General features: G+C 41.8%; 1 protein-coding gene across 1 annotated transcript in view; it reads left to right on the top strand.

Annotated features, from left to right (window-relative positions):
* Positions 1-12,184, top strand: part of SCUBE3 (signal peptide, CUB domain and EGF like domain containing 3) — a 159,993-nt gene that overhangs the window by 9,411 nt on the left and 138,398 nt on the right. The window contains exon 2 of the mRNA XM_060189660.1: positions 1,960-2,045. The gene's annotated coding sequence lies outside the window, so the exon portion shown is untranslated. The remainder of the gene's footprint in view (positions 1-1,959; positions 2,046-12,184) is intronic.

The following is a 12,184-nucleotide window of genomic DNA, read 5'->3' on the forward strand; positions in this document are numbered from 1 at the left end:
GAGGAAGGGAGAAAGGAAAGGAAGGGAGGGAGGGAGGAAGGGTTGTCAACAGCAGTGAATTCATCATGATGGCACTGGGTCCCAGCAATAACACTGATGAAAAAAAAAAAAAGGTGGATCATGATTCCATCAAAGCCTAAAAATAGAAATAGACCATTTCTGGAAGGATGTATTTTAAACAAGTTGAGAATGATGTTTTAATTGGAAAGTTGTAGTGAAAATATTCAGCAGACAGGTAGAAATAAGTACTGGAATTAAGGAGAGAAATAGTATATTGGTATCAAGAATGGAGTCAGGAGTCTTGGCTGATAAGTGAAATAGTAATAATAACAGGCCAAAGAAGTTCTTCACGTAGATATTTTATCATTCTCACAATAATCGTAACACAAAAATGTTTTTTTAAATTATTTTTCCTTTTGTTGCCCTTGTTGTTTTATTGTTGTAGTTATTGTTGTTGTTGTTGATGTCATCGTTGTTGGATAGGACAGAGAGAAATGGAGGAGAGGAAGACAAAGGGGGAGAGAAACAGACTTCTGCAGACCTGCTTCACCACCTGTGAAGCAACTTCCCTGCAGGTGGGGAGCCTTATGCTGGGCCTTGCCCTTTGCACCACGTGTGCTTAACCCGCTGTGCTACCGCCCAACCCCCAACAAAAGTTTTTCTTTTCTTTTCTTTTCTTTTCTTTTTTTTTTTTTTACTGACAAGGACATTCAAGTATCTTGCCCAGGGTCACATAGTGAATGAATGATGAAACAGGGATTTGAACCCAAGGAGTCTGAACTGAGAACTTGACTGGCCTTTTGTATTGCCTCCTAAAATGTCAAAGTGGAAGAGCACAAAAGAAAAGTCATATAGGCGGAGGGCAAAATCTTGAAAACACCTGTAAAATATACTCCTTTTTTGTTGTTGTTGCTTATTGTTATTACTCTCGCTGTTGTTGGAGAGGAGAGAAATCTAGAGAGGAGGGGAAGACAGAGAGGGGAGAGAAAGATAAGACACCTGTAGACTTGCTTCACTGCTCGTGAAGTGACCCCTCTGCAAGTGGGGAGCCAGGACTCTAACTGGGGTCCTTATGCCAGTCCTTGCACTTTGTGCTACATGCGCTTAACCACAGTGCTATCACCCGGCCCCCAATATACTTCTATTCTTGATTAGTTATGCCCTGAAATCAGATGTAGGTCAGAAACAAACTGAACCATTCAGGTGCACCTGGTTGTATTAATTAGACTGGCCCAGCCCTTGCTAAATAATACCAAGCAATATCTAGTACTGTGTGCTAGGCACTGTACTAAAGAGCATCACATACATGATTTCATTTAGTCTACTCACAAATTCTACCAAAAAAGCTATTACAGTGCCTATTTTACAGTAAAAAAACCAAGGATCCAGGAGGTAAATCTCACCCAACAGGTAAATCTCAGACTGGCTCCAACCTAGCAGTTTGCTCCTGGAGCCAGTTCTAGAATTGCTGCCTCGGTTATCTTTTTTGATTGCCTCTCAGCAATCATCATGGAAAACTCTGGACATTTCTAGTATAGTTAATATAAAGTTTACTTCTTTCAATTAGTTTGTAGTTGAAACCAGTATTTGAAGCCAGTTCTTCCAACAGGTACTAAGGGGTTATCAGTTGCCTCAAACAAATGTTTATTATGTTTGTAGAGGAGCAAACATCTGCCACCCCCCCAAATACGTTTTTGATAAGTGGTTAATTTCATAGAAGGGACACCGGAGACAAAATAATTATCTTTAATATAACCAGTGGAGAAGGTGGAAGTTAGGTTGCACCTTTTGGGGCAACCTTCCTAATTGACTGTACCTTCTTTTGTCCTAATCTTAGCGAAACTATTTAAAAGTTGATGTCTGGGACCATATAGTGAGTTACTCTGAATCTGGGGGTCTCCTATATGTATAGGACACACATATTACTAACAAATTTCTCTTTATCTTTTGTTTTATCAGTCTGCCTCGTACGTATCTGATTATTTGTCCAACCTCTGAAGGCCCAGGGGCTATACAGGATGATTGATTCCTGTCAGCCTTAACAGGTACATATTCAAGTTAACTCAGCCTTACTAGAACAAAATAGTGCATCTAGTTTTTTCTCTTCTTTCTTTTTTTCTCTCTCTTAAAATATGCCCAATGTATTCCCACAGCACCCAGTTCCATGGAGAAACTTGATTAGCCTAGAAGGGCAATCCTAGCTTAGTTACAGTGATTGGTTCAGAAAGAGCACATAATACTAGTCAAGCCAGGGAGTCCAGTGATAGCACAGCGGGTTAAGCCCAGGTGGTGCAAAGTGCAAGGATTGGCGTAAGGATCCCGGTTGGAGCCCCCGGCTCCCCACCTTTAGGGTTGTCGCTTCACAGGTGGTGAAGCAGGTCTGCAGGTGTCTGTCTTTCTCTCCCCATCTCTGTCTTCCCCTCCTCTCTGTATTTCTCTCTGTCCTATCCTACAATGACGACATCAATAACTACAACAGTAAAACAACAAGGGCAACATAAGGGCATAAATAAATATTTTAAAAAATACGAGTCAAGCCAAATAAGGCCAATAGTAGTGGCCAATAGGCTTCCAGCAACGTTCTATTTATTTATTCCCTTTTGTTGCCCTTGTTTTATTGTTATAGTTATTATTGTTGTTAGATAAGACAGAGAGAAATGGAGAGAGCAGGGGAAGACAGAGAGGGGGAGAGAAAGAGACACCTGCAGACCTGCTCACCGCTTGTGAAGCGACTCCCCTGCAGATGGGGAGCCGGGGGCTCGAACCGGGATATTTACACTGATCCTTGTGCTTTGCGCCACCTGCACTTAACCTGCTGCACTACCGCCCGACTCCTGCAAAAATCTTTAGTCTCTGTGAGACAGGCTTTCCAGAAGTGCCTTGATGCCTCTAGTATTCCAAGGTGGAAAAGGAGATACTAGGAAGGATTGGATCCCCAGGATAAGTAAGCATCATCTGAGGCAGGGGAAGTAGCTCAACAGCTAGAACCCTCACCTGCCTCACACAGGGGCAGGCACACTTTTCCCCATGGCACCATGTTGTTTTCAACGGGTTATGTTGTTTTCACCGGGCTGGCTTCACGGGCAGGCAACAGACGACCAGGGACTCATGGTTGAGCTGTAGGCAGTATCTCTTTATTCATGCAGGACGCAGCACAATCTAAGCCGAGCTAAGCTAAACTCAAGTACTGTAAAACTCACAATGCTGTCTTTATATATACTTGCCAAGTAGGGTGGAAACAGGATGTGACATAGAGAAGGTGGAGAGAAAAGTGACTGGTGAAAATCAGAGTGTGACAAGGAGAGGATCAGGGTGTGACAAGGAGGGGGCGGAGCAGGCGAGAATCCTATCACTGAACCACCAATGCCCTGGAGGGAGGGTGGTGCTTGTTAACAGTGGTTATGTAAATAGAATGCAGTGGTTATGTAAATAGAATAGTGTTAAGCAGGGGGGATTTAAACCAAATGAAACAGAAGGGGTCTCATGCATACCAACAGCACCATACAAGAGAACAATACAGACAAAACAACAGGACTTCATGGGTGGTGAAACAATGCTCTGATATATCTGTCTCTGTCTCTCTTCTACTCTCTCATTTAAAAAATTGGGCTGGGGAGTTGGGGGCCGGGTGATACAGCGGGGCCGGTTGAGATAGAGTGGGGGGCTGTGTGGTGCACACCTGGTCGAGCACATATATTATAGTGTGCAAGGACCCAGATTTGAGCCTTTGCTTTCCACCTGCAAGGGGAAAGCTTTGCAAATGGTGAAGCAATGCTGCAGGTGTCTTTCTGCCTCTCTCCCTCTCTATCACCCCCCTCCCCTCTCAATTTCTGGCTGTCTCTGTCAAATAAATAAAGATAATAAAAATTTAAAAAAAGAAATAGAGATATAGTGATAGAAAGTGAGGCAAAGAGAAAGATATCATAGCACTGAAGCTTCTTCCAATACAGTGGGGGCCTGGTTCAAACCTGGTTGTTTCTTTACAAATCAATTATAGGAGAATGACTATGTCTCTATAAATCCTCAGCATGAAGAGCTATATCTGCGTTTCTTTTTGAACAGAGGGCTGAGACTTTCTACAGGAGACACACCTATCTAAAAATCCAAAATTGTGATATGAGAGATATGAAGCTTTAGTAGACATAATAATAATTCCTTTTATTTAAATTTTTTTATATTTTTCCTTTTGTTGCCATTTTTATTGTTGTTGTAGTTGTTATTGCTGTAGTTGATGTCATCATCGTTAGATAGGACAGAGAGAAATGGAGAGAGGAGAGGAAGACAGAGAGGGGGAGAGAAAGATAGACACCTGCAGACCTGCTTCACCGCTTGTGAAGTGACTCTTCTGCAGGTGGGGAAGAGGCTCAAACCGGGATCCTTATGCTGGCCCTTGCGCTTTGTCCCACGTGTGCTTAACCTGTTTCGCTACCGCCTGACTCCCAACAATAATTCCTTTATATTTCACTTCACTGCTATATACTTTTACACAATTCTCTCCCTCCCTCTCTCTCTCTCTCTCTTTCTTTCTCTCGGTTATTTTTCAGAGACAGAGGAGAGAAAGAGAAGCCACCATACCAAAGATTCCTAGTTTCATGAGGAGACAGAGAGATAGAGACTAGAGCATAGCTCAGCTCTTACATATAGTGGTGCCAGGGATTGAATCTGGGATTTCTGGGACCTAAGGCATGAAAGTCCAAATGCATTTTTATTGTGCTATCACTCCAGCTCAATATTTTGTTTCTTTAAAAGACATTGAGGCTCCAAATTTGATTCCTCAGCACTGCATGTGCTAGAACCAATCTGTGTCCTCTCTCATACAAAAATATTTTACGAGGGGTCCGAACAGTAGCGCAGCAGGTTAAGCGCACATGGCGCAAAGCACAAGGACCTGCTCAAGGATCCGGGTTTGAGCCCCCAGATCCCCTTCTGCAGGGAGGTCGCTTCATGGGTAGTGAAGCAGGTCTACAGGTATCTTTCTCTCCCCCTCTGTCTTTCCCTCCTCTCTCAATTTCTCTCTGTCCTGTCCAACAACAACAGCTATAACAACAATAACAACAACAAGGGTGACAACAAGGGCAACAAAATGGGAAAAATGGCCTCCAGGACCAGTGGATTTGTAGTGCAGGCACCAAGCCCTATTGATTACCCTGGAAGCCATATATATATATATATATATATATGTGTGTGTGTGTGTGTGTGTGTGTGTGTGTGTGTGTGTGTATGTATGTATGTATTAAGAGCTGACAGAATAGCTCACCTGGGGAGGCTCCTGCTTTGTCATGCAAGCAACCCAGCTTTGAGCCTGGCATCCACTGCACTGGGGGAAGCAGCAGTGCTGCAGTGCCCTTCCCCCTCTCTCTTTCTAGCTGAAAAAAGTCCAAAGAGGTGAAGCCCCAGGATTGAATATAAATGTTCTGCTAATATAGGCACATTTTATCCACAAAACTATACATCAACAAAGATATATATATATATACATATATACATATATACATATATACATATATATATGTATATATATATATGTATCTTAACTATAGTTCTTAAGAATAAAATGTGCCTATCTTGGCTATACATTTTTGTGTGTTTTATTTATTTGATTTATTTATAAAATAAAAAATAGAAAATATTGACAAAACCATAGGAATAAATGGGGTAAAATTCCACACATTTCCCACCACCAGATACCATATCCCATTCCCTCCACTGGAAGCTTTCCTATTCTTTATCTTTCTGGGAGTATGAGCCCAGGATCATTATAGGGTGCAGAAAGTAGAAGGTCTGGCTTCTGTAATTGCTTCTCCACTGGACATGGGTGTTGGCAGGTCGATCCATACTCTCACTTGTTGTACATTTTTATGAGTTTTGACAAATATAAACACCTAGGTAAACACTGCCTTGTTAAACAGAAAACTTGCATCACACCCAAAAGTCTCTATGCCCATTTGTAGTCAATACCCATTTCCTTATCCCAGTGTAACTTTTTTTAAATTATTTTTTTTTGCCTCCAGGGTTATTGCTGGGGCTGGGTGTCTGCATTACAAATCCACTGCTCCTGGTGACTATTTTTTTCCTTTTTGTTGCCCTTGTTGTTTTTCTTTATCATTGTTGTTATTATTATTGGATAGGACAGAGAGAAATGGAGAGAGGAGGGGAAGACGGGGGGGAGAGAAAGACACCTATAGACCTGTTTCACCGCTTGAAAGTTACTTCCCTGCACATGGGGAGCCAGGGGCTCAAACCTGGATCCTTACTACGGTCCTTGAGCTTTGCGCCCGTGCGCTTAACCCACTGCGCTACCGCCGGACTCCCCCAGGGTAACTTTTAACCTGATTTCTTTCACAGTTGATTGGCTTTATCTGTTTTAAAAATAATGCATACTTCGACTTATGAAATATGTAGATATACTACTCAATTAAGGGTACCATAGAATACTAAAAAAGTGGGAGTCGGGCTGTAGCGCAGCGGGTTAAGCGCAGGTGGCGCAAAGCGCAAGGACCAGCATAAGGATCCCTGTTTGAGCCCTGGCTCCCCACCTGCAGGGGAGTCCCTTCACAGGCGGTGAAGCAGGTCTGCAGGTGTCTTTCTCTCCCCCTCTCTGTCTTCCCCCTCCTCTCTCATTTCTCTCTGTCCTATCCAACGACGACAACAATAATAACTACAACAATAAAACAACAAGGACAACAAAAAGGAAATAAATAAATATTTTTAAAAATATTAATTAAGAAAGAATACTAAAAAGTAGGAGACTTAATAACAGAAATTGGTTTTCTGGAGGCTGGAAGACCAAGATCAAAGTGTCCAAATGTGTGGATTCTCCTGTGGCATCTCTCTTTGGCTTGCAGATGGCTGCCTTCTCCCAGTGTCCTCACATGACCCTTGTGTGAGAGCATTCTGGGTCTCTTCCTCTTTTTCATAAGGACACCAATCCTATTGGATTAGGGTCACACCCATATGACTTCATTTAATTTTAATTACCTCTTCCAAGGCCCTGTTTCCAAATAAAGTCACATTGGGTAAGAGTACAACGAATGAACATGGGAGGGGACATGATGCCATCTATAACAGCAATCTTTTGTGTCAAATTCTATGACTCAGAAATTATGCATTAGTATACATTAGTCATCCATTCTGTGACCTTTATTAGTAGTTCCCCTTCTGCTTTTTAAAAAATATATCTTCTTTTTTAAATATTTATTTATTTACTTATTCCCTTTTGTTGCCCTTGTTTTATTGTTGTAGTTATTATTGTTGTTGTTGGATAGGACAGAGAGAAATGGAGAGAGGAGGGGAAGACAGAGAGGGGAGAGAAAGACAGACACCTGCAGACCTGCTTCACCACTTGTGAAGCAACTCCCCTGCAGGTGGGGAGCCGGGGCTCGAACCAGAATCCTTATGCCATCCTTGCGCTTTGTGCCACCTGCGCTTAACCCACTGCACTACCGCCCAACTCCCCCCCTTCTGCTTTTTATTGCAGAGTATTTTTCTTTTGTATGACTATACCACAGTTTGTTTATCCATTCATCTATTGTTAGATATTTTATTATTTCAAGTTTTTTTTTTACCATTATGAGCAAAGTACCTATAAATATCCTATTATGTCTTTCTGCGGAAAATTGCTTTTACTTCTCCTAGTATAAACCTAGGGGTATAATTGCTGAACTATATGGTATGTTTAATACTATAAGAAATTGTCATGGTCTAGGAGGTGGCACAGTGGATAAAGCATTGGACTCTCTCAAGCATGAGGTCCTGAGTTCAATCCCCAGTAGCACATGTACCAGAGTGATGTCTGGTTCTTTCTTTCCTATCTTTCTCATGAATAAATAAATAAATTCTTTTTAAAAATCTATTTTGTTTCATTTTATTTTAATGAGAGAGTGAGAGAGTGACACATATAGAAAGATACAGGGGAAAAGACCAGAGCACTGTTCAGTTCTGGTTTATGGTGATGCTTCGGATTGACTCTGGGACCTAGGTGCCTCAGGCAAGAAAGTCTTTTGCATAATCATTTATGCTGGTTCCCCAGCCCTCTAAATCTTTTACTAACTTTATTTTTGCCACCAAGGTTACTGTTGGGATTTGGCATCTGCATGATTTCACTGCTCCTGGTGGCAGTTTTTTGTAAGAGATAAGAGAGAGGTACAAAGAGAAGGGAAGACACTGCAGCACTGCCCCACCCCTCCTGGCACTCCCCCGCAAGGGCTCCGTGTGTAGGCCCGGGCTGAAGCCTTCCTTATGCGTGGGGATATGTGCTCTCTTCTGGGTGAGCCGCCCCATGGTCAGTTTAGTTTTAAAACTTGCTGATTTATTTATTATTGAAACAATTTTGGGGGGACCAGGTGATGGCACACCTGGTTAAGCACACACATCACACTGAGCAAGAACCGGGGTTCAAGCCTCTGGCCCCACCTGCAGGGGGGGAGCTTCACAAATTAGGGAACAGGGCTGCAGGTGTCTCTCTCTTTCTCTCCCCATCTCCCCCTCCCATCTCCATTTCTTTCTGTCTCTATCCAATAATAAATAAATAAAAATAATTGTTTTTGCCTGCTGGAATCTTGCACCTATGCCATCCCACTGCTCCCAGTAGATGCTCCCCCTCCCCAATTTTAGAGGTGGTGGGAGCACTATAACATTGCCCCACCATGAATGGAACACCGCTTGGTGGCATGGTGTCATACATAGTGCTCTCGCGTGGTGCTGGACAGTCAAACCTGCGTCCTCATGCATGGCAAAGTATGCACTCTACCAGATGAATTATCAGATCCTTCTTTTTGCTCATTAAAAAAAAAATAGCAGGAGTCAGGCAGTAGTGCAGCAGGTTAAATGCAGGCTCCGCAAAGCACAAGGACTGGCTTAAAGATCCTGGTTTGAGCCCCCGGCTCCCCACCTGCAGGAGAGTTGCTTCATAGGTGGTGAAGCAGCTCTGCAGTTGTCTTTCTCTCCTCCTCTCTGTCTTCCCCTCCTCTCTCGATTTCTCTCTGTCCTATCCAACAACAACATCAATAACAACAATAATAACTACAACAATAAAACAAGGGTAACAAAAGGGAATAAATAAATTTAAAAAATAAATATTAGCTTGTTTGTGTACTTACATTAAGTTGTAAAAGTTTACCTATATTGAATATAGCTTTATTATCAATAATTTGCTTTATGAATATTTTTCCCAGTCTGTGGCTTTTCATTTAGATTGAATCTAGTTTATCAGTTTCTCTTTATGAACCATGATTTTGGTGTTATGTTGTCTTGAATAAAGTTCTACTTCTTCCTTTCCACACAGGATGCCTTTCTTTTTTTCCCCTCTTGCCTTATTGCACTGGCTAAAGTCATCACTACAGTGTTGAATAGAAGCAGTGAGAGGGGTCCAGGTGGTGGCTCACCTGGTTAAGAACACATATTATAGTGTACTCGGATGCAGGTTCAAGCCCCTGATCCCCATCTGCAGGAGCAGGTCTGCAGGTGTTTCTCTGTTTTCCCCTCTCTATCTTCCCTTTCCCTCTCGATTTCTCTCTGCCTCTATCCAACAATAAATTATTTAATAAAAAAGTAAGAAGTAAAGAAGTCATGAGAGCAGGTGTCCCTTCTCTTGCTCTTTATCTTAAAGGGTATTTACTCATTCTTGTTAAGTGTGATGCATGCCATAGGTTTTTCTGTGCATTCATTTATTTACTGAGAGGGAAGGGGAAGGAAGAGAGACAGAGAGATACCCACAACACCACTTCACTGCTTGTGAAGTCCTTCCCCCCCCACACACACACACACCCTGCAGGTGGGGACCAAGAGCTTGAATCTATGGCCTTATGCACTGTACAACTTGTGCTCTCAAACCAGACACATCACCGTCTGGCTCTGCCATAGGTTTTTTCATTAGTGCTTTTTATCCTCTTTAAAAAATTTCCTTCTGCCATTAGTTTATTCAGAGTATTTATTCAGGAATGAATGTTGTATTTTAAAAATGAATACTGTATTTTAAAAATATTTATATTAATACACAATTAATACAAAATATATTAATATTAAATGATTGTATTATGACAGAGAGGCCAGGGCATTGCTTTGGAATATATGGTGCTAGGGATCAAAGATATGGCCTCAGGTATGCAGGGAATGTACTGTATCCATTGAGGCCCATCCCTTACTCCTATATACAATTCTTTTTAAAAATTTTATTTATTTATGAGAAATGATAGGAGAGAGAGAAAGAACCGGACATCACTCTGGTACATGTGCTGCTGGGGATTGAACTCAGGACATCATGCTTGAGAGTCCAATGCTTTAGTCACTGTGCCACCTCCTGGACCACCACACAACTTCTTTAATAGAAGTGAGGCTGTTCAGGTCATCTGCTCTTCACTGTGTCTAACTTGCCTCACATATTGGTATTAATTATACACCATTGACATTGGCAAAGTCATTCATATTACTTTCTTACTATCTTTATATTATCTGTAGAATCTATTGTGAAGAATCTGTAGAATCTATCTTATGGCATTATTGATACTGGTGATTAGTGTCTTCTTTTTTCCCCCTCACTCATGTGGCTAAAGGTTTATCAATATTATTAATTTCTTCAAGCTGCTTTTAGCTTCATTGTTTTTTCCTTTTTTTGTTTGTTTGTTTTATGTCCTGTGGAGTCAAGGCTTTTCACCTGAAAGATTCTACCACCCCCAGCAGACTCCTTTTTGTTCTTTTAATTTCATATAGAGAGACATCACAGTATTGCTTCACAATCTGTGAAACTTCCCATGTGCACAGTGCTTCAGACTTTTCTTTTTTTATTGAAATTTAATTATTTATTATTGGATAGAGACAGAGAGAAATTTAGAGAGGGGGATGGGGGCATAGAGAGGGAGAGGGACAGAGAGACACCTGCAGCCCTGCTTCACCACTCATGAAGCTTTCCCCAGCAGGTGGGGACCAGAGGCTTGAACCTTGAACCTGAATCCTTGTGCACTGTAATGTGTGCGCTTAACCAGGTGAGCCACCGCCTGGCCCCTTGCTTCTAATTTTTCCATTCATTGGGTTACTGTATTTTGTTTCATTAATTTCTGCTGATTTTTTTCCCCTCTTGTCCTGCCTTCTCTTCCTTTCTTTTTTCCTTCTTTCTTTTTTTCTTCTTTTTTGCCTCCAGGGTTATTGCTGGGGCTCGGTGCCTGCACTATGAATCCCCTGCTTCTGGAGGCCATTTTTTCCCAGGTTGTTGTCGTTATTGTTATTGTTGCCATTGTTGTCATTGGATAGGATAGAGAAATGAAGAGAGGAGGGGAGACAGAGAGGGGGAGAGATAGACACCTGCAGACCTGCTTCACTGCTTGTGAAGCGAGCCCCCTGCAGGTGGGAAGCCAGGAGCTTGAACCTGGATCCTTACTTTGGTCCTTGAGCTTCACACCAGGTGCGGTTAACCCAGTGTGCTACTGCCCAAACCCCCTCTGCTCTGATTTTTATTATTTCTTTTCTTCAACTTTGGATTTGGGGTCTCATTTGTTCTTTTTTTGGCCCTAAGGTGGAAAGATTAGTGATTTAACATCTTTCAAGTATTCATTTAATAGTAACCCACACATTTGTATATGTTGAATTTTCATTTATATTCCATTTGAAATATATTCAAATTACCCTCATGTATTTTATTTGACTGGTGCATTATTTAGAAATGTATTGGTGTATTGCACTAAAGTAAAAGACTCTGGGGTGGGGACAGGATTCAGGTCCTGGAACATGATGACAGAGGACCCAGTGGGGGCTGTATTATTATGTGGAAAACTGGGAAATGTTATGCATGTACAAACTAATGTATTTACTGTCGAGTGTAAAACATTAATCCCTCAATTAAAAAAAAAGTACAGAGAAATAACTTGCTAGGTAGGGCACATGCCTTGCATGACCCAGGCTTGAGTTCTAGCACCATATGGAAGTCCTATAACACTGGAAAAGTGTGAGGTCTCTTCCTCTTTCTTTCTCTCTCTCAGTGTTTGAATGAAAAAAAAAATCCAAGAAAGATGAAATCACATGTGCAAGACTCCAGTATGAAAAAAAAGTTTTTTTTTTTTGCCTCCAGGGATTATCACTGGGGCTCGATGCAAAGACAGACAAGGAGAGAGAAAGATAGACACCTGTAGACCTGTAGACCTGCAGACCTGCATCACTGCTTGTGAAGCAACCTCCCTGCAGGTGGGGAGCTGGG

This window comes from Erinaceus europaeus, chromosome 4 (assembly GCF_950295315.1).
Source record: "Erinaceus europaeus chromosome 4, mEriEur2.1, whole genome shotgun sequence".
In the NCBI taxonomy this organism is placed as follows: Eukaryota; Metazoa; Chordata; class Mammalia; order Eulipotyphla; family Erinaceidae; genus Erinaceus; species Erinaceus europaeus.